This window comes from Misgurnus anguillicaudatus, chromosome 3, assembly GCF_027580225.2.
Source record: "Misgurnus anguillicaudatus chromosome 3, ASM2758022v2, whole genome shotgun sequence".
In the NCBI taxonomy this organism is placed as follows: domain Eukaryota; kingdom Metazoa; phylum Chordata; class Actinopteri; order Cypriniformes; family Cobitidae; genus Misgurnus; species Misgurnus anguillicaudatus.
The window spans coordinates 15,506,175-15,533,288 of NC_073339.2; the positions used below are offsets into that span (position 1 = coordinate 15,506,175).

At 41.4% G+C, this 27,114-nt stretch overlaps 1 long non-coding RNA gene across 2 annotated transcripts; it reads left to right on the forward strand.

Moving 5' to 3' along the window:
* The first annotated feature begins 4,178 nt into the window (after positions 1–4,178).
* LOC129452321 (uncharacterized) lies at positions 4,179–9,380 on the forward strand. 2 transcript variants are annotated; one of them, XR_012366113.1, is made up of 6 exons: positions 4,179–4,377; positions 5,392–5,468; positions 6,408–6,454; positions 6,550–6,691; positions 6,904–7,029; positions 8,028–9,380. It is a non-coding gene; the product is annotated as an uncharacterized lncRNA (long non-coding RNA). The 2 variants fall into 2 exon arrangements; XR_012366111.1 differs by lacking the exon at positions 4,179–4,377 and having other exon boundaries at positions 4,770–5,468.
* Positions 9,381–27,114: the final 17,734 nt, after the last annotated feature.

Genomic DNA, 27,114 nt, shown 5'->3' on the forward strand with positions numbered 1-27,114 from the left:
TTTGTCGACAAGATGCGTCACTGAATGTAACTGCCGATTTTGTCACATAGGGTGTCAAATTTCGTTCATCCCCCCCTCCACTAGATGGCAGACATGTCCTACTTTATACCCGACTCAGAAAAACATCATGCTTCTATACAAACTATTAGAGCAAGAGCGCATTGAAGTGCACAACAGCATAGCTAGTGTGCAAGTGAGTCATTTTATCAGAGCGATAACCTCAGCGAGTTTTTTCAATACATGATCATATAATGGCATCAAAAAAGCTTACCTGCAATGAAGTGTTGGGTCTTATATTCGCTGACAATGATTCTGAAGGGGAATATTTGCCTTCAGAAGATGCTGGTGATTCATTTTTAGTGACCACGATTCAGACGCGCCCCTGCTTTGCAATCGTGCGGCTGCACAAAGTGAAAGTGTAGCTATACACCAAGCACATGATAAATCCTTTGCCCAATGTCAGTGGTGGGAATGTAACACGGGGTCGGAGAATTCATCGGGTTAGCAGGCGTGTTACAGGTGTGGGGAATGAGGCTGGAGGTAATATGAGCGTCCAGTCTTTTTACCGTGCAAGCAATGTAGAGCGCAGCGAGCTGCGTCTTCCCGAGCGGGCCCTGGGAGTCTGTCGGGCGAGCGGCCGACTTCCAGTGCTCCGTCCCATGCACCTCCTCACAATCACGGCGACAGTAATGGCAATAGTCCCAGCTGTGCAAATTCTCTCCACTCGGGGCGCATGCGAGGCAGATCTGGCCATGCGGCTCGTAGCAGGAGCAGAGGCGGTGTTATACACGGGGCAGAGGAGCCATTATGCATAACGTTAGTCTATCGGCGCGCAGATCAGTTTGTTTACTACTTACTATTTACCTGAGCATTCAGTATTGTGCAATATAGCATACAGAAGGTGAGGGACATTTTGGGGGAAAGAAGTGCTGCATTTTATCATTCAAACATGTGACTTTTCATGAAAATTCAAGATGGCTGCCACATATGACATCATAATATGCAAATTTAATGGGACATTTTATTCCCCTCCATAAAGTGTGTCATCCTTAATATTTCTCTAATTTACAGAAAGTCTCTATCTCTTATCACGTTTAAGATATAGCCTTTTGAAAGTAACATGTCAAAATTAAACGTTTTAGGAAAAAACCTCTGGCGCCTAAAGGGTTAAAATCCTACTTACAGTGCCTTTAAGTCAATGTGAAGACATGTTGGCACGCTTCTCGAGGTCTCGCAGCGCAAATGAGGCATTTGGCGCGGCGCAGAGAACGCAATTCCGCCTCATTTCCGCATCTAGTTTGCACGAATGGCACGAATTGAGCGTCTGGCGCGGTACGCGCAATTGGTGCTTTTTTGTGCATTTTGCATTTGACGTGAATTTGCGGCTTTGAACTTTGGCGGAATTTCGCGGCGCGTTAACCAATCAGGATCCTGCTTGCTGCTGTGGCGGCAGTCCCGCCCAGAGTCACTTATTCAACCTGAAGGAATGCTTGATATTGTCTGTAAGCAGTCACCCGGAGCTATACAACAGAAGTTCTTATTTCTATAGAGACAGGAATAAAAAGGACCTCGCTTGGAAGAGTGTCAGTAAGGACACTGGGCACCTGGTAAGTAATACACATTTCACTTTTGAGTCACATGATGTTTATCGTCCCGCCCCGTTTATTTCCCCCCTATAGTAAGGTTACCAAATACAAAGCAGTAACTCTCTCGATAAATGCACAACTGATGCATCAACATCAGTCATCTTGCAAACAGACAACTGCATAGCACTTGCCCCTCCCACAAGAAGCGGATTTTGCCTCTGACGCTTGTCAAATGCTTGCTTTTTCCATGCGATTACTTCGCTCTAGATACGCGAATGCATTCAAACTGTTGAAGCGGCAAACTAGACACGGTAGACGCGATTTTTACGCCTCAAATGCGGTTGGTGTAGAAATCATACCACAATCCTACATAATGTTTCTTTAACTATGGTTTTAAATAAAAAATATATAGCCATCATACAATGTATTTTTTATAAAATCAAGTTGTATTAGCTTAAGTTATTATCATTTTTAGCAACTTCTAACTTCTAAATTAATTGTAATTTCAAATTGATTAAACTTATTTTTTATTGATTTGAATTAATTAAACATATTGATTTTAAATGAAATATGGCATTTTTGGTGCTGTATTTGAAAATATGACGCCTTAGTCGCGCCACTGTGATGCATTCAGTTCCTAGAACGCAGCGCTCGCAGGACACAAGCTCTGAATTGGGATGCAGGGGCAACATTGTATGTGCCTACATCTGCCATTTACCACTATAATAAATCCATCCGTGAAACACAAAATATATCTTCAATATAGAAGAAAGAACTTTAGTATCTGAGATGTTTATAAGAAATGTTTACTTCACCCCAACTTATGGTGGCCCAAAACCATTACTTCAACAAACTGATTTCATTGAGATGTTGCAGAAAACCACAAAACACACACACACCCTGAGGCGGAGGCAATGTGTTTAACAATTACCACCCTGCACACAAGAAGGACATTCTGCAGACTCGAAAAGGTAAAGATAACATGCTTTCCATTCCTATTAACAGAAGAATATCTTCTGTGAAAAAAACAAGATAACAAGGTCATTTTGAGCACTCGTTGTGTTTAAACTTCAATGTCTCGAGACACAAATTATGCACACAGTATAAAATAAAAACAAACACATTATGAACGTTCCAAGGCTTTGGCAGAATGTCCTGCTGAATGCCCTGCATTTATTGGTGGTCTGCCTAGCTGACCCAAACATTTCAAAGTATGAAGTATTGCCAATAATACATAATAATAAATACTGTTTAATATTCGTTTATATATAAATTATATATAAAGAGTAATTCTTGCAAAACACTTATAATAACATTAACTTCTAAGGATTAATAGCATCAGCTTTAAGAAGCTTGCTGTCATGACAGTGTTGCCCTTAGAGTAAATCAGCTTCCTTTTTGTTTTATTTTTTTATTTATTTTCCACCAAATCAATTGGCTTGTCATAAATGAGTAATAAATGAACAAATAAAGAATGAGTAAACTATTGCCCCTCCCCCTTAATACTATCATGTATCTGCGATGTCACAGGCTCACAATATAGTACGATCTCCCAATGGGGCATATCGCCCAACACTCGTTTGAACTTGGCTCTCTTAGCTCTTCAAGCGAATATAAATCTGAATCTAAACAAAGACATTTTTAAGAATTGTGAGCTTTTAACTATCTGGCAACCATTTGGGCAGTGCCCTTTTAATGCTCCTGCACAAAGCAAATCACTATAAAAAAGGATTCACTGATTCTGGTGTGAAAGAAAATTACTAGCCCACAAAAGCACAGATCTGAACCTTACACAGGACACTTTTAGGATAAATCTGAATAGAGACTGTGAGCCAGATCGCACTGCTTGAATGTTACCACCCAATGATCTCACTAATACTTTACTCTCTGCACTCTAAAAAATCTGGGGTTATTTTTTCTACCCAAATGTGGGGTTAAGCCATTTGGGTAATTTTTTTGGGTTATTTTCGCAGTCTTGGGTAGTTTTTTGGGTAGTTTTATGTAACCCCACCACTGGGTTATTTTCTGGGTAATTTTCACTGAGAGTGGAATCAATACACCCCCTCCTCCTCCCGGACTCAACAACCCAGCTCATTGGGTCAAATCAACTCGGCGCAGATTCAGGTGCATCACAGGCTGACTGAATTTGAGGTGGATGCAAGGCACACTAATATTTGGAGAAATAAGGTTCGTATCAACATATTTATTCATATAACATATTTTTTAAACCTATTTATACACGTATCATAATATCGAGGGCTATATAAAGACGTAAGTGCCATTACATTCTGTTTTACATGGCATTAAATACGCCGCCAGCTTCGTTCGTTTAGGGTGGCTTGTTTGATATGCCCGTTGGATAGTAAATACTGTTTTCTACTGTTTTTGTTTAATGTTTTAAACGTCCCCTTTGGACAAAGCCTTAAGTTTCTTCTTAACTAACGTTATATGACGACATTTACGTTACTTCAAAGCCCAGTTAACTGTTAACTTAAAACGAGATTAATGTAAGTTAAAGTAAATGCATTCTTTGCATTATCAGATTATTAAAATGAGATTTTTGACAATTACAGCCCGTAACAAATCTCTGGTAACTAATTTCTGAAAACCATTTTTTGTACACGAACAGTTTAAGCAGCCCATCCCCCGCTGTACATCAGTGCTGCTGCTGGGTCAAAATAACCCCTTTCATGGATCATCTGTCGCGGGGATTTTGGATCGTCAGAAGGAGAAATACAGCAGGACTTTACAAGCAGACATTCTTCAGCGGTTCTTTTGTGGTGAAATAAAGGTCTGTATTTGTCTTTGTATCATTTAATCGATACCTATTGGCAAATGTGTTGTCCAAGAACGAGGGCATTTCATTAACGTTACGTTTAGTCAACAACATCAGTCGAGTGCTTGAAATATCTTTTTGTGAGCCGACGCGCGTTTTTACCAAAGAACGGGGTAACGTTGGACAATATATTTAATATGGTAATAATGGCGATTAACATTGGACTATAATTATACTTTATTATTATGAGCATAGACCGTTTCATCGGACGCACGGGTGTCGCGGGTACGCGTCTGGCGTTTACTTCCGGTTTAATGGTCTGACTAGTGCCTCACATGAATTCTGGAACAAATTACCTCGTCAAAAATAACAAATGTTTTGGTTTCCTAAAGGCAGGGGGAGACAGCGATTATGACCATGTGAAGGGAGGTTTGATAGCCAATTTGTAGTTAACAATGTATACATTATAGTACATATTTTACTTAGCAACGTTAGCTCAGTGTAGTTTTTATAAGCTTTAGCTATGAAATAAGAACTGAGGTAATTTACTTGTTGTTTATTTTGCTTGGTATCAGAAATTAACTACTCTAAAAAGACTTTGTTGTTATTTATTCTTAGCCGAGTTTACCGGAAGTTGTTTATAAATGACAGGATTCAACTAACTTTAAAATGTCCATTAAAGCCTAATCACACTCTGTGACATTCAAATCTGCCTCCGTGCTTATCCAGCGAAAGCAGTTTACGTGTAACGTAACGTATGAAACAAACATTCAGATATGTTATTCCGGAAGTACTGGAATAAATCTTTATAGTTCAGATATAAACACTGCTGTCTACGAAAACTATCAAAAGAGATTCAATCGTCTTTTCGACAGTGACAATGCTTCAAATATAGTTTCTCTTAAGTGCAACATTAATGCCAGCAGGTGGTGACAAGTAAATTAAAGGTGGGGTGCATGATCTCTGAAAGCCAATGTTGACATTTGAAATCACCAAAACAAATGAATAAGTATGAATGGTCTATTACAGGGGTGGCGAATGTCGGTCGTGGAGAGCCGCAGTCCTGCAGAGTTTAGCTCCAGCTCTAATCAAACACACCTGAACAGGTAATCAAGGTCTAAAGAGTTACTAGAAACCTTCAGACGGGTGAGGTTTAGGCTCTGTTTACACGTACATGGTTATTTTTAAAAACTGAGAGATTTACCTTCGTTTGTGCCCCTCGTTTACACGCAAACCGAGAACTAGCCTCTGAAACCGATTGTTTCTTAAAACTCCGGCCAGAGTGGAGATCTTGAAAATCTTCGGTTGCACGTAAACTGAGACAAACAGATGTTTAAGCAGGCAACGTCACAGAGTATGCGCCAGAGCTTGCACCTACGTCAAAAGTGTGACCTATGTTTACATGTGACTGCTACTCTGAACTACTCTGAAGCTTCCAAGATCACATTTATGTTCCTGCAAACTCGTTTCGTGTGTTTGTATTTGCAAATACAGCTGCTCCATTATGTAGAGGAGCAGAGACGAGTGCTCGGAGGTCAGCAATTTTACGCGTGTTTGACTTCATGCGGCGTTGCAAGAACCGACAGACGAATGATGTCAAAGTACCGCGCGAGCGATTTGAAATTAGACCTCTACGTGTGATTCCTCAACTCGCTCTCGCGGTACTTTGACGTCATCGATCACCTACTGCAACAACTCCTCCCTCCAACATGAAGAACCAGTTTGCGTCACCACCAGCGCTGCCTGTGATTGGCTTATGTGGGCTTGAGCTTCTCTTGACGGCATATATGCACGCGTATGTGTAAATAAACACTTTTCTGAAAACTGACATGTGTGCACGATGATATTTTTGAAACCGGAGAGGTTGAAATGTCCGTTTGAAAATAGCCGCCCACGTGTAAACATAGCCTTAATCAGGGTTGGAGCAAAAAACTGCAGGGCTGTGGCTCTCCAGGACCGACATTCGCCACCCCTGGTCTATTATCTATATTGATAGAAAAAAAATGCATCACTTACAGCTAAAAGTTTGTGTTTTTCTGTTTTAGGTGGTCTGAGTTTCCATGAGTTTCCTAGGCTAACTACCCCAGGCATGGTATGTTAATATACTGTCCTTATCATGTGGTAACAAGAGTTTTATTTAGTCTTCTAGTATTTTAGAAGTTGTTTTTTTGTTATCTTTGCATTTAGATTGCACAAGACTTTTACACATTACACCAGGATGCAGCTCCAAAACTCTTCGAGAAATGGCTCCCTTGATATACCGATAGGATCTTGCATTTTTCTAAACCAGAAGCAAAGCTTCCATGTTCAGTTGAGGAGATGACACAAGGTAAAGTTTCTCAACTATTTTGATATTATGGGCCAGATTTACTAATAGCAATTTAATAAAGACACCCACTGATAAATTAATGAAGAACATTTTTGACAATAATTGCTGTTGGGAGATTTGGCACTTTCTCCACTCATCTTCATTTATTTGAAATGCCAGACAGTTAACTGACATTATCTGAACATATTGCTTTTTAATTTCTGCTGCTACAGATGCAAAGGGAAATCTTGCATTAAAGCTGCTCCCTGTTTTGCTTCCACCTCCACCCTTCAAAACTGCCAGAAAAAGTCCGACCCAGCATTGATGATGGCAAAAAAGCTTTCATCGACATTCAGCCTGTAAGTACAAATCAAGAAGTTTACTTTAATACTTTATTTACCAGGTATTTAAATAAACTACCATTCAAAAGTTTGGGACATTTATGGCGCTTTTCCATTGCATAGTACCCCACGGTTTAGTTTAGTTTGGGTCGGGTCAGCTCACCTCACTTTGGCGTGGTTAGCTTTTCCATTGAGTTTAGTATCACTTCGCAGTGGGAGGAATTATAGGCGTGTCGTTATATTTGCGCTGCATACTGCTGTGACATCATACAAGTGAGAGGAGAGCGTCGTTGTATATTCCCATACGTTTATTTATTTCTCAGTCCGCTACAAAATTAAAATTGGCCACCACAAATAGATGTTTGCACATCGCGTTTATCACTACCTCTGTCTGTATCACATGACAGTTTCTGTTCAAACACCCGCGGCGTCAGCCGACGGCGCTCCGCTGAGCCTCACTGAAGTTGCATTTAAGCATATAATGCTGACGTGCTCGTCGTGAATGTTCCGCCACAAACTGCAAGTCTGGAAAAAACTGTTATGGTCTTCCTGATTCTCAACCTGTGGATGTTTTTCATCGCAAAAAGGGAGTTTGGGAACTTATAGCAGAGCACAGATGACAACATGTTTGCTCGAGACACCGCAAGCTAGCACTAAAGGTAAAGCTAACAGGGATGACGCTGTTAGTGACGTTTCTTTCAGACCAATCAGTGATCTACAGTGTTTTCGCGTCACGTTTGGTATCAGCTCAGGTCGCTTGGAACCCCAACCGAGGTGTTACGAAAAAAAGTATCGGGTACCACGTACTGCACCTAATGGAAAAGCTCCCAAAAGTAAGCTGACCCGACCCAAACTAAACCAAACCGTGGGGTACTATGCAATGGAAAAGCGCCATATGTTAATAGTGGCTGTCTTAAAGTGGGTAAGATCAAGGTGTAATAACTCCCAAACCCATCACCCACACCCTGACACCCCCCAAGTTTCACCTTAACTAATTTGCATTGTGTGTCCTTTAGGTTGGAACAAATATGATGGAGTACCTCCAGCAGGCTGAAGCATCAGGACTTTACCCTTATTTCCTGTCACTTGAAAATGGACACATGAGTCCCAGGCATTCGTCATCCTTGGAGGAGAAACTTTGGACAAGGCACTCTGATTGGGGTAGTAGAAGCACTACCTTCTTGCAAGTAAATGACAAGAGGTTTTTTGAATAGACTGGGTTTCAGGTACAAGAGTTATCATTTTAGGGTTTTTTTACAGACTTAAAGGTGCTCTAAGCGAATCTGTGTGACCTTACTTTTTGTTGATGTTTGAACTGTTTTCAAACAAACGGAGCGTAGCTAACTCCTTCCCTCCCTTCCGTGCTTTCATGAACGCGCCCAACCCTCACCCCCAAATGCTTCTTGTCGTTAATTGGCTGGAACACTTTGTTATCCTTTCTGGTAGTAGGTTTGGCCACTTTATTTTTATTGCAGTTTGTGGAGCCTAGGCTGTCTAAAGAGATCACGTTTTTTACAGTTTGATCAGCGGACAGGCAGCCAGCAGATAGTGAGATGTTTGCTGTATGTAACAAAAAATGTTTTATGGTCTAAAACGCGTGAATTAGAGCACCTTTAAGGAAGAGTATTACTTGATGAATATTAATGACATGTTTATGAAATGTTACACTGGCAAAATGCTGTATTTCATAGTTTTTTTGTGTGTGTTCATAATGTAGACCAAAACAATACTGCTTTGTAACAAACAGTTGTTCTTAAAGGTATTTAATGAATTTCATGATTTTTTTTAAAAATGTTAAAACGTACAGAGGTGGTTTCACAGACAAGGATAAGACTAGTCCTAGACTAAAGTAAATGTAAGAGCTGTCCAAACTGAAAACTACTTGCACTGACATATCTTAAAATACACCAGTGCCCTTTGTTTTCCCTCAAAATGCACACAAGTAATGTTTTTATTAAGATATGTTTGTTAAAACTTGTTATATTTCCTAATTAATAACTAAGGACTAGTCCTGACTTAAGCCAATCCCTGTCTGGGAAACCACCCCTTACACTTTTGCAATTAGAGGCAAGTGAAGAAGTTGTTTAAAATTGTTTAAAAATGGAATTTTATTTATTGTATTTATAGTTTTGTATGATCTCCTGAATTTTTGATTGAGCTATTGTGTACAAAGTGTACGTTACACACATTGTATTTGTTAAATTACACAAAGTGTAATATGCTAAAAAATATTAATGAAAAATAAAGTTAATACAATGTTGACCTGTTTGTTTATCTTGTGGTTTTTAATTTTAAATGATAATTTTAAAAGGAATAAAAATAACCCTATATACATTTTTAACCCATTTATGAAGTCAAATTAACCCATCATTTTAGTAAAAAAGAACCCAAGTTTAGGGTAGAAAAAACAACCCATTGGCTGGGTTAAAATTATTAACCCATCTTCTTGGGTTAATTTAACCCCATATGGGTTCTGTCCTATATTTACCCAGCAGTTAGGTTAAAAACAACCCAATTTGGGTTGTTTTTAACCCATTGTTTTTTAGTGTGTGAATGTAAAACATGAAGAGTCATGTTCCAATATCTATTATTACACGGCTCTCTGGAATGCTTGATTCAGATTGGTCAGTTGAGACATTTGCAGGTTCGTTCTTTTCAAATAATAACCGCTCCAAAGTAATAACGCATAGCCGGTACTACTTGTACGATTTAAAATAAAGATTACTGTTTGGCGCCATCTTGTTACAAACACTGGACAGCCACAATTAAGAATGGACAATTTTGACATTAATTTTAACATGTACAGAAAAAACTAAAAATTTAAACAGTGGATAGAAGAACGAACAACGACAAGACACAGAGAGCTTACTGAGACTGAACTTGACAAATAGAGCATGACAGCTACGAAGCCAACACACAAAAAAATACAGAATGGGCATTAAAACTTCTCAAAGACTGGCTAAAAGAGAAAACAATGGAGAAAGACAAGTATGAAGCAGAGGATCTTAATAAGGTATTATGATCATTTTATGCATCTGTGCAAAGTTTCGCGGAAGGATAAAAATTTTAATTTAAAACAAATATGCCAATAAAATGTTTCAAATTCATATTCATGTCCAGTTTATTTCTTATGTGGCAAGTAGCCATGTAATCCGCTTCGCGTCGGGTCCTGATCACACTGTCGGGGCTTATTTCCCGATAACTACCGGCTGCCTCTACATTATCCCTTACCTGTAATACAATAACAAAGTTTGACTTACCAAAAAAGTAAAATGCCACGGCCAAATATGACTGGATTTCTTTTTGTGTATTTTTACAGTAATGGCTGTATTCATAATCATTCGAATGAATATAAATTGATTTGAATTAGTAATCTGAATCAGTGAATGCATGCATGGGGCTATTGAAAAACATCCCCGGGGCAAAGAGATGAAAACTAACAAAGATTGCATTGCTTAATGAAGCTCTTTTATTAAAAAGTCTTTAAAAACAGCAAAAATATTCGTATAATGTGCAACATTTATACTGCATTTATATGCTGCATTTAGAGAGTCTCGTAAACTACTTTCTCTTTAGTATTTTTCATTAGCATACTGTTTCAGCAAGAATGCCAATTTTCTTTTTTATGCAAGGAAAAGTAGTATCGCATCGATTCAGCCTTCAGAATCATGAATATTGATTTCTCCACCCATGATGAGACTGAATACAAAATATGACTTTACCATTGTGGGATTGAAAGAAGAAGACACAGCAATGTACAAAGAAATCCTTGCATTTATCAGCATAAATAACTAACACAGAACATTTGTCATTTGTAAAGCCCATAGAAACCAAGAGCAACCATCCAATACCAGTCATTGTAATATTTCAACCAAAATTGGTAGAATCCATTTAAATACATTTTATCACAATTATCATAACAATTAAAGGTAAATTAGTACATTGCCACATTGCATATTTATACAGGTTCACTAAAAGGTTTGAAAATGATACACTGAAAAAATTATTCATTGAATTTGAATTTTTAAGGTAAGTGGTTGCAAATCAATTTATTTAAGCTACATTTAAACAAAAGTTTTATATTTTATTTTACATTACTAATATTGTTTTTTTTTGTTTAAATGTAGCTTAAATAAATTGATTGCAACCACTTATCTTAAAAAATTGAGTAAATTCAATGAATCCTTTTTTCGGTGTATTTGAAAATATCAGTGCAATTAAAAGTGGATTAGCCTATGTGAGTCAGTGAGAGAAAAAAACATTCAATTAGAGTTGTTTCTTGGTCTAATAAACTATGCAATGAGATTGAAACAGAGGCAAGAGCATGTGGCATGAGGAGGGAAACCCTGATTGAAATTCCTTCCAGGTAGCTTTTTTGACACCTGCCATTGCCCCCATTAACTTTAGCTGTCACCTGCATTATAGGGCAGGGGTTTTCAAACTGGGATCCAAGAGGTAAATTATTTAAGATAATTTAATTTAAATTTAATAAAAAAGCCAATGATTTTTTTTTACATTACTAGAGCAACTGAAATCCCAAATTCTGTATTTCAGAAAATTTGAATATTGTGAAAAGGTTCAATTATGAAGACACCTGCTAATCAACTCAAAACACCTCCAAAGGTCTTTAAATGGTCCTCAGTCTAGCTCTATAGTCTTCACAATCATGAGGAAGACTGCTGACTTACCAATTGTCCAAAAGACGACCATTGACACCTTGCACAAGGAGGGCAAGACACAAAAGGTCATTGCAAAAGAGGCTCGCTGTTCACAGAGCTTTGTGTCCAAGCACATTAATAGAAAGGCGAAGGGAAGGAAAAGATGTGGTAGAAAAAAGTGTACAAGCAATAGGGATAACCACACCCTGGAGAGGATTGTGAAACAAAACCCATTCAAAAATGTGGGGGAGATATAAAAAGAGTGGACTGCAGCTGGATTCAGTACTTCAAGAACCACCACGCACAGATGTATGCAAGACATGGGTTTCAGCTGTCGCATTCCTTGTGTCAAGCCACTCTTGAACAACAGACAGCTACTTTCTGTCTAACTGTCTGTAACATTAAACAGCCTTTTACCAGTTTTAGGGTCACTTTCACTTAGGCTATTTATTACACATATTACTATAATAGCAAATTGATCAAAACTATGGAACTATGAAAGTCAACTCCATTACTTTAAGGCCCCTGCATTACAGCATTTATCACTAAAGTTTTATGTTTATTCGACAGTGAGTTTACATTTAATTTTCAACCCATCCTCACCCCATGTCGTCAATATTTGACGACACTTGACCATTCGTCATTTTTTGACGAACTGGGGACTTCAATACTATTACGTCCGTTGCATTCTCTTTCCTATTTTCTTACCATTTTCGCGTCGGTTTAGGGTTAGATTTACATAATGACATCCCTACCCAAACCTAACTCTAACCCTAACGCCAGGTGACAACTGTTTAATTCCGCGTACACTGTTTAATTTTGCGTAATCTAACCCTAAACCGACGCGAAAATGGTAAGAAAATAGGAAAGAGAATGCAACGGACGTAATAGTATTGAAGTCCCCAGTTCATCAAAAAATGACGCGAAAGGTATACCCTCCCCGTCACATATTGACGAATGGTCAAGTGTCGTCAAATATTGACGACATGGGGTGAGGATGTGTTGTTAATTTTGTATGAAGGCTGAATACAAATAAAAGATGACCATTAATTTATTATATATTTTTATATTAATATGTTTTATAGGAGGAGGGTTCATAGACTTGGCAAATTTATTTGTTTAGACGTTTGTAGGCACAGACATTCGTTGTGGTCATTCTCTGCAGTTTATCCCAAAGCGTTTAATTCATACCGTTATCGGATTTATGCCATACCTACCGAAATTTAGAAGTGTACCGGAGATAGAAAATTTGGACATATCGCCCAGCCCTAAACATTTATTTATTAGGTGTGTTTATCTCTATTTTCTTGCTTTATACATTTCAGAAACATTTATACTTGCTTTGTATCTTTTTTAGTGTATTTTTTTGTCTTTTTACAGCCCCTTTATCTCACTCATTGGATTTATTGTAAAAGTTTCTTATGTACAGATACATTTAAATTTATAATGTTTCTCTTCATTTTTTTACATTAGCTTTATTTGTTATACATATAAATATATAAATCACTATTTAAAAATATTTTAGGTAGGGGGTCTCTTACAAAAGGTTAATCATGTTTAACATCCCCTGCTATAGGGACATTGCTGTACACCTCTGATCTGTGACTGAGGGCCCAGGTTCTTGGCTACCTTTGTGAAGTGCACCTGGCAAAAGCAATACATTTCTTTCATAAAACAACAGTATTAATTTTTATCACCCAACCAGAGTACCTAATTTCATACTGGAATGGCAATAAAGATATCATTTTCCTTATATTTACTGTAAAATACAGACAAAAACTGTCAGGATGTCTGAAGTGTCATTTAGAGTGAATGTCTAGTTTCTTTATCTACTATTTCAAATATTGTTGCCAGTTTCAATGTACTGTGGAATAATAATAATAATAATACATTTTATTTATTGGCACATTTCAAGACACTCAAGGACACAGTACAATATAAAACTAAGCAATAAAACACATACTATAACACATATAAAAAGAGATTTCAAAAAATCAAACAGTGGCGGCTCATGACTGCTCTTCCGAGGGGCGCATATTTGAAATATGTGTTCAAAGTGTCACCTGTTGCTCGTGCTTTCAAAATATGTGTTTGTTGCGTGATTTGAACAATGTGCATCATAGGTTTTGTCAAAATTTTTTTTGTAAGATTATGTGTGTATCTGGCAAGCACAAGCTTTTCAAACATTCTGGCAGGAGCCTGATGGGTGGAATCGTCTCGGTTACATATGTAACCCTCGTTCCCTGAAGGAAGGGAACGGAGACGTCACGTCGTGACCGACGAATTGGGAACCGCTTCGCGGGTGACCTATCTGCTTCGAGAAACCTTTAAAACGCCAATGAACTTGGCATGCAGATAATTGCATCTGCCGGCGCCGCCCCGCCGCGCAGGTATTTAATAAGCGGCAGGTGCAGTTATCAAATCAGCTATTTTTTGCTGAGAAAGCTGGACAGAAAGAAAAATGTCCGTCCGATATCAGCAGTGGAACAGCAAATTGTGGTGACGGGACGTGACGTCTCCGTTCCCTTCCTTCAGGGAACGAGGGTTACATATGTAACCGAGACGTTCCCTTTCAGTCGGTCACTACGACGTCACGTCGTGACCGACGAATTGGGAATCCCTACCAAAGCGCCACTGAAGCTGACCCTTCCAGTGCCTGCATAAACCCTCCGACTCTCCTCTTTAAGGGAACGGAAATGGGGTTGAAGCAGAGGCCGGTCACTACTTGTTCCTTAACCCACAATAGTGACTAGGCGAACTGGGAAGCGAACTCGTCAGGCGGGACTAAGATCGCTGCGGATAAAAAACCCTCTAGGGGTCTACCACTAAGGTGATGGATAAAAAGACACGAGGTCTATAAAATACACTCTCTTAGCAACACTAGAGAGGCGCGGAACGAACTCCGCTAAGGGAAACGTGGTAAATCATAAACTTTCCACGGAAATACTCACAAAGAAACCACTAGGGGCGCAATGTGGGCGCTAACCTCACCCAGATAGTCAAGGATACATCTAGTGAGAGGCTGGCAGCCGATGCTCCGCAACATCGGTCACCAAGCGGTGGAAAAGACAAAAAACATTTTTTGTAACGTTTTTGCCTTAATGGCCTTCCATAATGGTGCGGTTTCTGCGCAGCCAAAAAGAAAGGCTCCAAGCCGACACAGGAGCCGTTCCTCGATGTTCTCACTGATCTGACGAGAGAACTCGAGAGGATACCGGCTCAACACGAACACTGTAGAATCTAGTGAACGTATTAGGTGTCGCCCAGCCAGCAGCTCTACAAATATCTGAAAGCGAGGAACCACGAGCCAAAGCCCAAGATGAAGCCACGCTTCTGGTTGAATGGGCTCTCAAACCAAAAGGGCAGGGAATGCCCTGTTTCTCATAAGCCAGGGCGATTGTGTCTACAATCCAGTGAGACATCCTCTGTTTAGTGACAGCTCTCCCTTTCTGCTGACCACCGTAACAGACAAAGAGCTGCTCTGAGGTCCGAAAGCTTTGAGTGCGATCCACATACACACGTAGTGCACGTACAGGACATAACAAAGCCATAGCTGGGTCTGCCTCTTCCAAAGGCAGTGCTTGTAAGTTCACCACTTGATCCCTAAAGGGAGTGGTGGGAACTTTAGGCACATAGCCCGGCCGGGGTCTCAGTGTAACGCTGGATTCAGCCGGCCCGAACTGAAGGCACGAATCGTTGACCGAAAATGCATGAAGATCCCCTATCCTTTTAATAGAAGCCAGTGCGAGGAGCATCAAAGTTTTCATAGTGAGAAACTTGACACTCACCGTCTGCAGAGGCTCGAACGGGCAGTCTCGGAGGGCATTCAGCACCATGGACAGGTCCCAAGGAGGAATCGAGGGAGGACGCGAAGGATTCAGCCTCCGTGCGCCTCTTAAAAACCTAATGACCAGATCGTGCTGACCCACAGATCTACCGTCTATGGGTGCGTGATGCGCGGATATTGCCGCGATATCTACTTTAATAGTAGATGGTGACAGCCTATTCTCCAAGCGGTGCTGGAGATATGAAAGCACAATACTGATCGAGCATTCTCGGGGGTCCTCTCGTTGAGAAGTACACCAAACAACAAACAGGTTCCATTTCAGCGTATACGCCTGTCTCGTAGACGGCGCTCGCGCTGCAGCGATGGTGTTAGATACCGCCTGGGGTAAATCACCTACAACCTCCGCGCCCCGTCCAGAGACCACACATGGAGGTTCCACAGATCGGGACGGGGGTGCCATAATGTGCCCCCTTCTTGAGACAGAAGGTCCCTCCTCAGGGGAATCCTCCAGGGAGGGGCTGTCGCGAGGAGAGTGAGCTTTGGAAACCAACTCCTGGTGGCCCAATATGGAGCAACTAAAAGAATTTTCTCCTCGTCCTCCCTGACTTTGCACAATGTCTGTGCAATGAGGCGCACTGGGGGAAATGCGTATTTGCGAAGACCTCTCGGCCAGCTGTGCGCCAATGCATCCACGCCGAGTGATCCGTCGTTCAGTGAATAAAATAGGCGACAGTGGGTTGTTTCTGGAGATGCAAACAGATCTATCTGCGCTCTGCCGAAACGTCTCCAAATCAGCTGGACCGATTGAGGGTGGAATCGCCACTCGCCGGGGCGCGCTGCTCGGGAAAGCGCATCTGCCGCTGCGTTGAGCGACCCCGGGATGTGAATGGCACGAAGAGACCTCAGATTCTTCTGACTCCAAAAGAGGAGATGGCGGGCGAGATGCGACATGTGACGAGAGCGCACTCCGCCTTGGCGATTGATATACGCAACAGTCGCAATGTTGTCTGTGCGAACTAATACATCTTTGCCTTTCAACTCGTTGCTGAAGCGGACGAGCGCAAGATATACAGCCCACAGTTCTCTGCAATTTATGTGCCAATGCAGCTGGGGTGATGTCCATATTCCTGAAGCTGCAAGCTCGCCATACGTGGCTCCCCACCCCGTGTTGGAGGCATCTGTGCATACTATCGCATGTCTGGAGACCTGTCTCAGAGGCACCCCCGCCCTGAGAAACGCTGGGTCTGACCACGGGGTGAAAGTGAGACGGCATTTCGGTGTGATCGTGACACGGTGAAAGCCGGTGAGCCACGCTCTCCTCGGGACTCGGTCGTGAAGCCAATGCTGAAGCGGTCTCATATGTAGCAAACCGAGCGGTGTTACAGCCGCGGCTGCAGCCATATGCCCCAGTAATTTCTGAAATTGTTTCAGAGGGACCGCAGTCTTGCCCGAAAACGTATTCAAGCAAGCCAGAATCGACTGAACGCGCGCCTCCGTGAGGCGTGCTGTAAGATTGACCGAATCCAATTCCATGCCGAGAAAAGAGATCTTCTGTGTCGGGCACAGTTTGCTCTTCTCTCGGTTGACCTGAAGACCGAGACGGGTGAGGTGTTTGAGCACCCGATCTAGATGAGTGCAAAGCATTTGACGCGACTGTGCAATAATGAGCCAATCGTCGAGATATGCCAAGATGCGAACACCGCTCTCTCTGAGAGGCTTTAAAGCGCCCTCTGCTACTTTTGTGAAGACGCGGGGAGAGAGAGAGAGCCCGAACGGTAAGACTTTGTACTGATATGCTCTTCCCTCGAACGCAAAGCGGAGAAACGGCCTGTGCCGGGGAAGTATTGAGACATGAAAGTACGCGTCCTTCAGGTCGATGGCTGCAAACCAATCCTGTGGGCGAATGCATTGAAATATGGTTTTCTGCGTAAGCATTTTGAACGGCATCTTGTGAAGTGCTCGATTCAGAACGCGCAGATCCAGGATCGGTCGCAACCCGCCGCTTTTCTTGGGTACGATAAAGTAAGGGCTGTAAAACCCTGACCTCATCTCGGCTGGAGGAACCGGCTGAATCGCGTCTTTCGCCAATAAGACAGCAATCTCTGCACGTAGTACGTGCGCATCGGCGGGCTTCACTATAGTGAAACGAATGCCTGTAAATTTGGGAGGTCGCCGGGCGAATTGTATCGCAGAGCCAAGACGGATCGTGCGTAAAAGCCAGCGCGACGGACTGGGAAGTTGCTGCCAAGCTTCCAGATACCGGGCGAGGGGAATTAACGGCACAATCGTAGTACCCGCGGCGAGCGGAACGGCGGTGCTCGATGACGCGCTCTCTTGAGCTGCGTTGACATGTGTATTGTGAGAATGAGCACTCACCTGACTCCGCTGATGGATGGCTGCGCAGGGAAGACTCTGATGAAGATATCTCGGTGCGCTTAACACATCCGCTGGCGAGAGAGGAGGGGGGGAAGAACTTAGGGTTATGAGCCCATCCGTCACACCCGACCGCCTCTGAAGACCTGGAGGAGGTAGAGGAATTCGCTCTTTTTGTGGTTTTGTGGGTGCCGGCTGAAAAGCCGGCGGAACGGAAATTAACAAAAACCAAAGATTCCCCACCCGGTCCTCCTCCGGGGGGGGAGTGGTGCGTTCACCATCTCCCGAAGAGCGATCCCCTCCACCTCCAGGTCGCCCATCTCAGGGCCGCTTAGATTTATGCTTTCCACCAGGCTTAGCGGGCTGAGCGGGCGGGGCGGGCTGCTGACGTCCGGTTCCTCGCTTCCTAGGACGGCCTCGATGAGGAACGGAGGCGGCCGCCGCTGCAGGACGCCCTCGGCGAGGGGCAGACTGAGGTGCCGACGTCGACGGGGCAGGTGTTGGTTTCTTCTGACGCGGCATGATGTTGGCAAGAGCCTCAGTCTGCTTCTGGGTGGCTGAGACCTGCTGTGCAAAGTCTTCTACTGCCTCGCCGAACAGGCCGGCCTGGGAGGCCGGAGCATTCAAGAGCCAGGTTTTATCGGCATCTCTCATGTCCGCCAGGCACAGCCAGAGGTGGCGCTCCTGGACCACCAAAGTGGACATAGCACGACCGACGGCTTGCGCGGTGGTCTTGGTCGCACGTAGCGCCAGATCCGTAGCCACACGCAGATCTTTAAAGACCGCCGAATCGTGACCACCCTCGTGCAGGTCCTTCAGAGCCTTAGCCTGATGAACCTGCAACAAAGCCATGGCATGTATGGCTGAAGCTGCCTCCCCACAAGCCCGGTATGCAGACTCCGTCAGGGCTGACGAATGTCTGCAGGCTTGTGAGGGAAGGGTAGGACGGTCCTTCCAGTAGGAAACGCCGGCAGGACACAACTGCATCGCTACTGAACGCTCCACTGTCGGGATACCGGCATACCCTTTAGCAGCCCCGCCATCGAGGGAGGTGAGGGGTGATGGCTGATACGGACGGTTCCGGGAGGAAAACGGGGTTTTCCACGTCCGAGTCAGCTCATCATGCACCTCGGGAAAAAAAGGCACCGGTGGGGAAGACTGTGAAGCCCGTGCAGCCCCAAAGTACCAGTCATCTAGGCGGGACGGTACGGGAGGGGGAGGAGCTCTCCACTCCAACCCGACCGTCTCCGCAGCCCGAGCGAGCATAGCTGTCATCTCCGGGTCGAGATCAGGAACCGCAACCCTTCCCGAAGGAGGGAGAGGATCCGGATCAACGTCCGAAAATGACGGCCCCCCCTCCGATGTTACGACAGATATCGAATCCTCGGGAGGTCCGACAGAGGTAGAAAGCGACGCAGAACGCGCGCTCTCCGTCTCCATCGGAACCTCGGATGGTTGCGGATATGGTGGCTGAGAGCCGCTGGACGAACCAGCTTGCCGATTCAGCACCGTAAGGCGGAGGTCTTCTCTCCGTAGCTTCACAGCCGCCTTCTTAGGGGTGATCAGCAACGGAGGGCGGCGTTCCCGGAGAAACGCCACACGACCCCGCAGATCCGCAAGAGTCAAACTCTCGCAAGCGGAGCATGTCCCTCCCACGAAAGCCGCCTCAGCGTGCTGGAGACCCAGACACGAGAGACAACGATCGTGTCCATCACGAGGACCCATATATTTGCCGCATCCAGAAGTCGAACACGGACGGAAAGACATCTTTAAAAAGACGCTTAACGCCCGTGAGCAGTGAACGGCTGTCTTTAAAAAGACGCAAGTTCAACTGCAGCTCTTTTAGGGAAATCACTCTTTCAGATGTGTAGTTGATGAAGCACACAGGGAGGAGAACGCACACACTCAACTAAAGAGAGTGAAAGCGATCACGAAGATCAAAAGGTGGTGGAAACACTATGCGAGCCCCGCTGTGGTGCCTTCGCCCAACCAACTAGCACGCAGAGATCTATTCCAGGTAAGAGAGATAAAGCAGCTTCTCGTGAGCAGTTTAGTCTGCCAGCTTTCGAAGCTAAAAAGCTGATTTGATAACTGCACCTGCCGCTTATTAAATACCTGCGCGGCGGGGCGGCGCGGGCAGATGCAATTATCTGCATGCCAAGTTCATTGGCGTTTTAAAGGTTTCTCGAAGCAGATAGGTCACCCGCGAAGCGGTTCCCAATTCGTCGGTCACGACGTGACGTCGTAGTGACCGACTGAAAGGGAACAGGTGTTTCATATAAGGAGACATCTAAAACATTCTGGGGGGTGAGGACTAGAGTTGAAAACCACTGGAATAGACAATAGGTCTGGTGAAGATGATCTCAAAGAACGTGTAGGAATATACAAATGAAAGACATCTGAGAGATATTGGGGTGCCAAGTTATGAAGAGCTTTATATGTGAGAAGTATTTTATAATGTACCTTATAATGGACTGTAAGCCAGTGCAATGCCTGATGAATTCTGTATTAACTGTAGTTGATGAGGTTGTTTTTGAAGAAGGGAGAGTGAGTTACAATAATCATTCCGGGATGGAACCAATGCATGGATAAGTATTGTGGTACTACTGTATGTTGAGCGAATGAAGAGCATAGTCTGGCAATATTAAGTAGATGAAAAAATGCAGACCGTGAGATGTTACTTATATGTGAGCTAAAAGAAAGCAGACCATCAAATATTACCCCAAGACTTTTGGGTAGAAAGGTTAACCGGGCAATTATCAATACATAGGGTGAAGGCTTATGTTTCAGATAAAACAGTCCTAGACCCAACAGGGAAGGCTTCAGTTTTATTAGTATTCAGCTTTAGAAATGTATTAGTCATCCAGATATTGACATCTTGCAAACCTCTGGTGAGGTCTAAATGGGAATAAGAGGCATTAGGTCTTGTGGAAAATACACTTGTTTATCATCAGAGTAAAAATGAAAATGAATACTGTAATTATGAAAGATGTAACCAAGGGGTGAAATATAAATAAAAGCGGACCCAGCACGGAACCCTGTGGAACGCCTTAACCAGCTGAAATGGGCTCTGAGCAATCATTATTGATCTGTACAAAATGTTTCCTGCCACTGAAATAGGAAGAAAACCAGAGGAGCATGTTATCAGTAACACTAATGCACGCCAGTCGTTCTAATAATATTGAGTGACTAATGGTACTGGCGGCACTAATAATCTAACAAAACAAGAATAGAAAGCAAACCAGAATCAGCAGCCATTAGAAAATCATTGGTCACCTTTAAAAGAACTGTTTCAGTACTATGTATAACCTATCAACACAAAGAACAGCTACATTAGCCCAACACACATTAATAGATTGAAGGACACAGAACAAGTCCTTCCATAAAAGTACATGGCCATGAAATCTAAATACTCTTAGTTTTGTTTTTTGTTTTGTAGGGGTAATTCTTAAAATGGTTAGTTGTTGATACAGACATAAACATTACTCATCAAATTTCATTTTACTCTTTAATCATGTCAAGATTTAACACCAGCCTGAACTCACCAAGGATGTACTGTACTCCCACCTTAACAGCGTTAAAACATGAGTAATCTGCCTGTCAGTTCTTTCATTATGTTGCGTCATAACCCAGATACACAAACAAACTACAACCTGAAAACAGACAAATAGTCCAAGTTATCAGGAAAAGACAAACCCTGATGAATAATACATATGCTGTTGTGTTTAGGATGTGTTGACTTACTAAAGAGGTGAAAAGTGCCGTGGCACAAAACTTTTAATTGTTTTGGAAGTGCTGCAAATAAAAGCTCTGGCCATGACTGCAAAAACAGCATCATCTCGGAGAGGTAGGACAAATTATCATTCTTGTAAAATAGTTATGAATTGCCTTGAGATGTAACATCGTAGCTAAGTGCTTAAACACACATAAATATAAACTGGTAAATAGCAATCAGTTGAGATATGCAATTAAAATGTTTTTCTTCCCTTTAAAAATAACTCTATATTTGCAAAGCATTATGGGTAGCAGGATACATATTTTTTTAAATACTTAGTTCAATGCAACCTTGTGTTCCTGAATGGATACGCTATGAGCGCTAATGAAAAGTCACACTTTGTTTCACAGAAAGGTTAAACTGAAGTGTCGGGAATTGCGCACGTAACCAGATCAAAATAAACTTGACAAGTGCTGAGCCGATGCAAGCTGACAAAAGGCCAGCCCTGAACCAATAAACAAGAGCAGAAATCAGGTTTACTCAAGCTTAGTAGCTTCAGACGGAGGTTGAGAGAGGGATTGCCAGCATATTTTTAGCATGCCGTTTAATTGCCATTTTCACCTTTTCATGTCAGAGCCATTTAAAATAAAGAGCTGACTCGAACCAGCTGTAGTCTCTGTGGACGTACCCTCTTCTGCGCTTTTGATGCTCGTCCAGACAGAGCACCACTGCCCGCCTTAACCCTGACAAAGTTCATTCGGTCCGCCTACACCATGTCCCCCAGAGTCCCCCCCCCCTCCAAACATGACAGCCTCCGGGCTGCATCTGTCCAGTTTCCTTACTGAACTGCTCTTCCCACAACATTTAATTGCTGTCTTCTATCATCTAGCAAAGGAGCATCTAACCAGCATCAGAGGCATTTCAGGCAAAACGAAAGAAGTACGAATTTAATTCTCTTACAAATTGAATGTTTTGCTTCAAGACATTTGAGGAGCTCAAATGCAAATGCAATAATACATGTACAATTTGTGAATGTTAAAGGAAAACACCAGTTTTTCAATATTTTACTATGTTCTTACCTTAACTTAGATGAATTAATACATACCTTTTTTTTCAACGCGTGCACTTAATCTTTGTAAAGAGCATTGTGACTGTGTTAGCAATTAGCCTAGCCTCATTCATTCCTTAGGATCCAAACATGTATGAATTTGGAAGCCACCAAACACTTCCACATTTTCCATATTTAAGGACTGTTACATGAGTAGTTAAACAAGTAAGTATGGTGGCACAAAATAAAACGTGTTGTGCTGCAAACTAAGTGCTCTTCCGCCATACAATATAGTGCTATTTTTTTATCCGCTTAGAAAATTTTATTTTGTGCCACCATACTTACTTGTTTAACTACTCATGTAACAGTCCTTAAATAGGGAAAACATGGAAGTGTTTGGTGGCTTCTAAATACATCCACTTGTTTGGATCCTAAGGAATGAATGGGGCTAGGCTAAATGCTAACACATTTACGGGGCGCCTTGCAAAGATGAAGTGCACGCATTGAAAAAAGATAGGTATGTATTAATTCATCAAGTTGAGGTAAGAACATAGTAAAATATTGAAAAACTGTGGTGTTTTCCTTTAAGACCGTTAAGATGTTTTAAACATTTAAGGAGTCTGGGACTAGTTGTCACACCGGGAAGGCTATATGTAAGTCAATATAAAATAAACAGTGTGACATGTGCCCCAGTCTTATATAAATTTTGTTTCACTGGACGGCCTACATATAAATTTGGTTTCAATGGACAGCCAATAAGTTGGCCTGCCCAGTCCACTGAATAAAGTCCGAGTAGCCCCTATGGGCAGTCTTAGCCTGGTGTATTTCAAAGCAGGGGCTGCATTATGAAAAGTTGTTATAAGTTTCCAAAACCTGCAACATGTCGATACGCCAAAAAATGGCCAGAGGAAGTCAAAACACTGTAAGTGGACAGAGATGTCCCAGATTAATCTTGTAAAACAATGGAACTCCAATACCCACAAAGCCTAAAGAAAAAAGCCTGGATCTATCTCCTTGGCTTCTGAGGGCAACGCGAAAGAAGAACAAGTTCAGAAACTTTTGTGTCATCTGGCATCTAAATCAATAGCGGCTACAGAAACGCACAATCCCCTAAGACAATACTTGCCGGTCCAATCCGAAGTGTGCCAATTGCTTTACTGGCAAGCGCGTGCTGCCATGAATTATAAGTGCGACATTTGCACACTTCAGAATAAAGAAATTTGAGCTTGAGTAAACAGAGGAAAACATCAAATGAATAGGATATATGGAAGAAAATTGGGCGTAAAACATTTGGGAGATAATACGACAAGCATTTCAGTGCAATCAAAGGAAGTGTTTATCATTTTCAAAGATCCACTTTTTTTCTTGTGACTAAAAATAAATAAGGAAAAGCACTTTTATTTAAATGCTTTTGAGATTTCTTATTTATTTATTTATTCAATTTCTGGATATTCTTTTGTGGAACCCACTGCGGCCAGTTTTGGGACACCACAGCTGCCATTTCAAGTCGGTGTTTTGAAATAATTGATTCATTGTTGAAAGATGAGGAGCCACATTATCAAATGCTTTGTGATCAACAATGAACCTAATAATCTCAACATAACAATGACAGTGTAAAAATCACAAAAGCTTCATGCAGAATTATGCCAAATAAAACGTCGCTGTATTGTCTGGTTCATTGTTTTACAATGGCACATTTACATGTCTGTGCGCCTATTTATGCGCGTTGGATCTCTCATTTAAAATCTGTCATTTAAAACCATAAAGGGTGCAACAAAAGATATGTGGTTGACTCGACTACCCATTTGAGCAAATCATGATATTTTCTTTCTAAATGTCATGAGGACAACTCTTTAATGCCATCATAATTCAGAGCTTGAACCATATTCTTAAAACTGAAAGGGATCATGTACACAATCTTCTCATATTTAAGATTTGTGATATGACATTACATAAAGTCTATACAAAATCCACTTTAGCTGCAGGAGAAATGTTTGCACGTACAGTACTTTGTAAAAGTCTTAAAGGAATATTCCAATTTCTTAAAAGAAAAATCCAGATAATTTACTCACCACCATGTCATCCAAAATGTTGATGTCTTTCTTTGTTCAGTCCAGAAGAAATTATGTTTTTTGAAGAAAACATTGCAGAATTTTTCTAATTTTAATGGACTTTAATAGAGCCCAACATTTAATACTTAACTCAACACTTAACAGTTTTTTTCAACGGAGTTTCAAAGGACTATAAACAATCCCAAACGAGGCATAAGGGTCTTATCTAGCGAAACGATTGTCATTTTTGACAAGAAAAATAAAAAATATATACTTTTAAACCACAACTTTTCGCCAAGGTCCAGTCCAGCGCGAACTAACGTAAATGCATAGTGACGTAGGGAGGTCACGTGTTACATACTGTATATAAAACGCACATTTGCGGACCATTTTAAACAATAAACTGCCACAAAGACATTAATTAGTATCATTCCACATCCAACAACGTAGGAACGGTCCTCTTTCAAGACGCTTGTAAACACTGGGGCGGAGTTTCGCGTTCGTCCTCTGTGACCTCTTGACATCATGACGTATTGCGGTGACGTAGTGGGGTCAGCTGGCGCATCACGACCGGATCTACACGATGAGAAGTTGTGCTTTAAAAGTGCATTTTTGCTACTTTTATTGTCAAAAATGACAATCGTTCCGCCAGACAAGACCCTTATGCCTCGTTTGGGATTGTTTATAGTCCTTTGAAACTCCGTTGAAAAAAACTGTTAAGTGTTGAGTTAAGTATTAAATGTTGGGTTCTATTAAAGTCCATTAAAATTAGAAAAATCCTGCAATGTTTTCTTCAAAAAACATAATTTCTTCTCGACAGAACAAAGAAAGACATCAACATTTTGGATGACATGGTGGTGAGTAAATTATCTGGATTTTTCTTTTAAGAAAATGGACTAATCCTTTAAGCTACAACCAAAAAATACAGAACATTTTCTTAGTATTAAAAACAATATAAAAGTATAAGCTGAAGTGTCAAGTATTTTGGGTAAACTCCCCTTCCACTTGAGAAATAGCGAGCAACTGCAGGATCTCTTAAACTTAAATGAAATAAAAAAAAATTTAGTCTAATGACTTCAGTCTTCTTTAAAAGCTCAATATGTGTAAATACTGCCTGATGCCTGAAGAAGACATTTAGTTCTAAAAAATTTTTGTTTTTATATATGTTTTGTGTACATATATGCTGTATTGACTGGATACTTGTATTTTAATAAAAAATAAATATGGATTCACATTAAAAAAATTTAGCTAAAAAAACAAAGCTGGTGGTGGTGGCCTAAGACTTATTCATATTCGCAAGGGTGTATAGTTAAATTCAACTTTACTCTAAAAAATTTGCTGTAATTATGCAGCTTGGTGCCAGTAACTTACTGTAGATTTAAATGTATTTTATTTACTGGCAAGTGTTTGTTCAAAGTTAAATGAACAGTAAACATTAACAAGTCTTTATTTTTACAGAATAAATATAAAGTAAAAGCCTCATGCAAAGCATTCTGGGAACCAGAAATCCTCATAGACCTTTTGCTGCTTTTTTCCTTCATATTTTGGTTCCCAGAATGTTTTGCATGAGACTTTTATTCTGTAAAAATCAGCTGCCAGTAATACTGTAATTTCTACAGAAAGTTATGTTAAAGGAACAGTAGCCTATGTAAGAAATTTATACCAATTAATCATAAAATGGATCTGATATGTCACTAGACATTAAGAAATCATTTTCATTTCAAATACTTATATCACTGACATCAGTGGTCTGGCCAGGATATTGTCATTTAAAAAGTGGAGTTGCAGCCCTCAACTGATGTTTATGTTGTCATTTTGTGTATTGGCCACCAGTTGGGTGATTGCAGTACCAGTTTTAGCCACAGGTTTTGTGATTGCAATACCAGTTTGGGCCACAATCCTACATACTGTCCCTTTAAGGGATGAACAAATTACAATCACATAAAAAATTAACATATGCTGTTTTGATAAAACAGTGAGTTTGAAACGACAGGGGGACTTAAAATAAAGCACTTTTTTTAGTTTTGAACATGAAAACCCAAGTATAAGTAAACAAAACATTTTGAGGAAAACACTTGTCCACAGACCAACTAATCGATAATGGCATTAATTGACAACAATAATCTATTAATAATTTTATATATTAGTTGTCGCAGCCCTTTTAGGAATTAATGTGAGGAGTGGTTTCTGACTTTAAGATCAGACTAATTCAGAAGTGGTCTGGACACGTCTCTCTATCCCTGGTCCTTGAGGACACATGTAAGTATGTGCTGTGTAAATCACCTTGAAGCAGACAGGATTCGTGACACTGTGATGAGGCACAATAGGTACCTGCCAGCAGTTTTCACAATTTCGGCACACACGCATCAGTTGTGAGCATATGGGTTAACTGGTGGTCTCAATGCAATGACAGTGAGTAAATGGGGGGATGAGAGGGGGATGATTTTTCCACCACAATATTGATATTCATA